A 5,873-nucleotide genomic window follows, 5' to 3' on the forward strand; every position below is an offset into this window, starting at 1 on the left:
AGAGCGAAGGCGGTAATGTGCCTCCCTGCGGGTGTAGGTGCAGGGTCGGAGCGCCTTTCCAGCTCTACACCCACGGAATACCATGCGTGCCTTCGGGGCAGGAGAAGGACGGAGCCCTGCGCAGTGGCCCAGGTGCACCAGTCTCTCCCCATACACAACAAGCTCTGGCCCGGGCTGGGCTTCACCCTCCTCTCACTGACACGGCCAGAGGGCCGCTTAGAAGCGACACCGTTGATTGTGACCCCAGAGAAATCCCGCGGCCGCCTGGGGACGCCGCAGGACGTGCGCGACGCAGCGGCTCCGCTGGGTGGCGCGCGGGCACCGCCGCACGAAGGCTCAGGGCTGGGTGCCGCACGGAGCCGGTGCCGCACGGAGCCGGTGCCGCACGGAGGCGGTCCCGCACGGAGCCGGTGCCGCACGGAGCCGGTGCCGCACGGAGCCGGTGCCGCACGGAGCCGGTGCCGCACGGAGCCGGCGCGGCCTCGAGGCTGCGTGCGCGGGCGGCTGCCGCTGGCCTTCAGGCCGCGTGGCCCAGGTGGTCCTGGCGGCTTAGAGCTACTCCGAGGGCCGGAGGCTTTCCTGGAGGTGTGGTGCGGCTGCCGCCCAGGCCAGCCCGAACAGCCCTGCTCTGCGCCGCCGGCTTAAACATGCGTGGGTGCGGAAGGAGCTCGGTTCTTCTGGGGTCAAGAGAGGCCGGTGATGTGCCTGGAAACGAGCCTGTTTGTAGTGAGGGAAAAGCACACCTACCATCCCGCCCCTGCTGTTCCTGACTTGTCCGGGTGCGTTGCTATGCATTTCGGGGCGTTAAACGGCGGTGGCGACGGGCCGCAAGTTCCTGCTTCCCCAGCGACAAACAGAAGCCTCACAGCAGACTCCACTCGTGTGAGATCCCTCGTCAGAGCCCACGGGACTGGGCTGAGATACACAGGTGCTGGCTTGTGGCCAGCTGTAGGTCTGGCTGTGAAATACTCTGACATCTGCCCTGTGGGCAGCGGTGGCAGCCGTGGTGCCCAGCGATGCCAAGAGATGGGGTTCAGGTGGTAGCCACTGATTGCTTCGGAAGTTCCATTGCTGTAGCTAGGAGCCTGTCTTAAGCTTTCGGCCTCTGGAAATTGAGATACCAACGAACAGCCACGAGTCTTAGCAGAGGTAAGTAACGAGAGAAGCCAGATGATCTGAAGCCTAGGATGGAAGGAAAGGGAATGAGGGAAGAATGGTCTGTCAGTGGGAAACAGAGGGACTTGGACCACAGCTTGCTGCTATCCGAAGGAGGTGCTTTTATACCCTCCCGTGCACCAAATCCAGTATTCACCAGGCCACGCAATAACTTGGCCAAAACCACTTTTTTGTTGACTTAGTTTTAAGACCAGTGTGAGAAAAAAAGGCATGAGCAAGAGCTGAAGGAAAAAGATGACTGATTAGACTCATGGAAGTGCACTTGGGAGTGCACCACTAATTAGGACTGTTGTAGGAGGGTGCAGATGGAGAAAGACAGCACTTAACTGCTTGTCTCCTGTGCCTGTACCTGTTTGAAAATACCAGATACCTCAGGGCTAGTTTGGTAAGCATCAGAGATATTTGGGGTGTTTATTCTTGTTTCTAGAGTAAATCAGAATGCAGGTGTTTCTGGTGGCATGACTCTCTTGGTCATCACTGAGAAAGTTTCAGGTCAAAGTGTTGTGTCCTTTGAGTCTTAAAACCAAAACCAAATCAACAACAAGAAAAAGAAAAACAAACCAAGCAAAGAACCCAACCCAACAAACAAAACAAAACCCCACAACCAAAATCCCCACACAACCAACCACGAGAAACAAAACAGAGTAGTCCCACAAGATAAACAGAACCACAAAGATAAATGGAAGCAGCAGAATAGGTGACCAGAAGTAATCAGAAGTGAAAAAGAGGTAAAAGCAAAGGATCAAGAAATAAAGGAAGCTTTGTCATATTTTCAGTGTCAAGAGCGGTTGTATCTGCTCTAAAACCATAATCAGTGTTTGACAGTAAAGCACAATAAAAATTAGCTCAAATCAATCTGGAAAACAGCATCATTATGGCAATTTTAATTTGCTATAGTAGCCAAGTTGCTGCTTAGATTCTAATTTGTTTTCTTTGTAGAATCTGCCTCTAAATACCATGAGAAGGTGAAAAACATACACTAAGCACAAGCTTATTTTCAGCATGTTTGACATTTTAATATGCTGAAAAAAGTATTCTATGAAGAGTTGTAGTTTGAAGAAATTACATGATACTTGTTTTGATGCTTAACTGAACCAGCAAAGTCACAGTGACATTTTAACAATATTATTGATCAGTTTGTATTAAGAGCCCAGCTTGGGTGGTAGTGGATTTGGACTCAGTGATTTTGGTAGTTCTGCACACTTTGGATAGACTCCATTGTCCATCTTGGGTAGAATGCATTTCAGTCAGCTAAGGGAACAAGTGCAAGTTAATAAATAATTGAGTGTTTAATTAAAAGCACACATACTTGCTGGGGGGAGAGGGAGGGGGAAAGCAGGAGAATTAACTTTACTCTTAAATTCAAATAATATTGGCTAGGACTGTAATAAGAATACCTGAAGGGAGGCTGTAGCCAGGTGGGGGTTGGCCTCTTCTCCCAGGCAACCAGCAACAGAACAAGGGGACATAGTCTCAAGTTGTGCCAGGGGAGGTATGGGCTTGGTATTAGGAGGAAATTCTTGCCAGAGAGAGTGATTTGCCATTGGAATGGGCTGCCCAGGGAGGTGCTGGAGTTGATGCCCCTGGAGGTGTTCAAGAAAAAAATGGATGAGGCACTTAGTGCCATGGTCTGATTGATTGGGTAGGGCTGGGTGCTAGTTTGGACTGGCTGATACAGTTGAGGACATTTAACATAGACCAATGAGTAAGGGGGAGAAACAGAGGTGATTCATAGATCTCCATTACTGTTTGCTGACTGAGAAAGGCATCAGGACACCCTGTCTCCTAGCTCAGCAATGCCTAGACCCAGTTTGAGACTCTGCTTTATAACTGCTAGGCATCTACAGTTTTTGTGCAAGCAGTGAAATGATGAGCAGCTCTTTGGCATTAGTACTTTTAGGGTCTCTACTTGTCAGTGACCATTCTTCCATATAGCTCTGAGGACATATATTTACAACAAATGCAACATAATAGATTGGCCAGACAGGACATGGTGATTCTGTTTCTCTGAAGTGTGGGATAGAAACTGTTCTGCTGTAAATTCAGCACCCTCTGTCACCTAGATTTCAGCTCAGATGCTGAAGTCCTTAGTCAGACTCTGATTAAACAAACTACATGAGCATAAATCTAACATCATGGCTTGCTGAATTTAAGTCCCAAGTCTTGCTCAAGCAAACTATTGAGAAAAGCTAAAACTGGGCTGCAGCTTTTAATCTGTTATTTCAAATCAGGATCCCTACACCTGTGAATATCACCTTTAATTTTCTTCAGTTTTTCACAGTTATCTGTAATTTATTTTCCCAGTTAGAGGTATTTTCAGAAGAAAATAGAGCAGGACAGCCTTGTAAGACATTTGGTCAAGAAGCAGAATTAAACCTGTCACACCTAAGTGATTTGCTATAAAATAGTGAAAAATACATTAATCTTGCAATTGCTTCCTTTAAGGTTGTGAAAAGAGAGGTGATTTTTATGGATTAATATGTCTTCTGCACACCAGAAGGTTAAACATGTACTTTTTTTCTTAGTAATCAAGTCCAAGCTCCTAGCTGCAGTCCAGCAGATGTTTTTCTTTGTCCATTAAGGCAGTCTCCTACACAGTTTACCAGGGCAGGATGAAATTCCTCAAGTTGTGTTCTAAACATTCATCACCAAAATTCTTCTAATAACAAGAACAGCAGAATAAAATGAAGCCAGCTCTCCACACTGGGTGCACTTTGCTGGTGGAGAGTTTAGAATCAGGAGTGAATCAGTAAAGCTGAAACCCAAATAAGACACTGTGAAAAGATGAAACCAGAAAATTTTCCATCATTAAGAGTTTTGAGGCTCAGTGAAAGGGAAAACCTGATTCCATCACTCCAAACATAAGAAGTAGTAATACTTAGATGTCAAAGGGGAAGGTCTGAGGATCTTTTTTCCTCTTTGGAAAAGTCTTTTTTCATCACCATAGTAGTACTTGACAGAGACGACCTGCAAGTACTTCAAAGCCATGTAGCCTGTATTTTCTTCCTTAGACAACCTTTTTAAGAGCTCCTTCTCCCCCTTGCTCAAGTTAATCCCTCCTGAATGAAAATCAAGAGCATCTAGAGATGGCAGCTGAAACCAGAGACCATGGGATTCAGTGAGAAGCACTGACTTTAAGTCAGCCTGCGGTTCACTGTGGGACTGAAGATGGGCAGCACCCACAGTTTTCTGGTCAGGGAGACTGTCAGCTCATTCTCATCTTCCTTTTCAGCTGCAACTTACTCCCTTCTCTGCCAGTTTCCCTCATTAATGCAGTGGATTTGTTTGTGTAGAATGCTAATAAATCGTAATTACCTTAGGTATAGCACTTCCCCCAGCTCTGACCTTTGACTCTCCAACCATGCCCTGTGCCAAGTCCTGGGTGGGAGGATTGGGCAAGGATTTCCTATGTACTGCCATCACCAGCAGCAGGGAACTCAGACTTCCCTTCCTCATTTGTCCTGTTCTGAAGGCTACCACTGTTAATTAATTATTTCCTTTAGAAAAGCTTTTCACAATATTCCATAGGGGCAAAGCCAGAAAATGATCAAAAACCTGAACAAGTTACTATGGAACTTCTAAAGCATTTTAAAAGAAAGGGAAAACTTCATAGGGTCTGTGTTTTTGTGACAAACCTATGCAACTCCATGAAAGGTGCACTCTTCTGGAGAAATAATCATTTATAGGAGACTCCAGAAAGGTTTCTTAAAATGCTGACAGCAAGAGGTGGCTGAGATGGCATTTTCTGGATATACTGTGAGTGTGAGAACATCAGCCTCTCTAACACTGTAGGCTGCATCTGGTTTTCAAAGAGTTAAATTTTGTGCAGCATTGCTGGCAGGTTTCTGGTGTGTGGATCCAGTGAGTCTTGGAGCCTCAATGGGTTGTAACTTATGGAAAATGCTGCTCTGAGGCCTGACAAGCTCAGGCCTCTGGAATTCAACAGTGCAATAGAAGGAAATGTGCCAAACCGTCTACCTGAACTACTATTCCCTCAACACATTCCTCTCTGCTGTTTCTTGGCTGGCTGCTTGCTCCCTCGACTCTAGAACTGAAAAAAGCTGGTGATGAAAGTTGTATTTGTCACAATCTCACATAGTATATGTGGCAAAAATACCCCAAAATGCTATTAAAGTTCTAGTTTCCAAACCAAACAAAGCCTGAGAAATAAGTATCTTTTCCTAATATGATTATGTTGGTGTATTTTTAGTTAATAGTTACAATAGCAAGTGAGTGCTTGTGAATTTAGATACATGTATGTGAATATCAGAGGCATGTCTGTAGATATTTAGGTTTTCAGGTTTTGAGTAAGACATTGTAAACAACAACCCCAAGCAGCACTATAGGCTGGGAACTGAGTGACTGGAGAGCAGCCAGGAAGAAAAAGACCTGGGGGTACTGATAGATAGTAGGCTGAAGATGAGGCAGCAGTGTGCCCAGGTGGCCAAGAGAGCCAATGGCATCCTGGCCTGCATCAGGAACAGTGTGGCCAGTAGGACAAGGGAGGTTATTCTGCCCCTGTACTCAGCACTGGTCAGGCCACACCTTGAGTGCTGTGTCCAGTTCTGGGCTTCTCAATTCAAGAGAGATGTTGAAGTGCTGGAATGTGTCCAGAGGAGGGTGACAAAGCTGTTGAGGGGCCTGGAACACAAACCCTATGAGGAGAGGCTGAGGGAGCTGGGGATGTGAAGCCTGGA

This window comes from Pogoniulus pusillus, chromosome 18 (assembly GCF_015220805.1).
Source record: "Pogoniulus pusillus isolate bPogPus1 chromosome 18, bPogPus1.pri, whole genome shotgun sequence".
NCBI lineage: Eukaryota > Metazoa > Chordata > Aves > Piciformes > Lybiidae > Pogoniulus > Pogoniulus pusillus.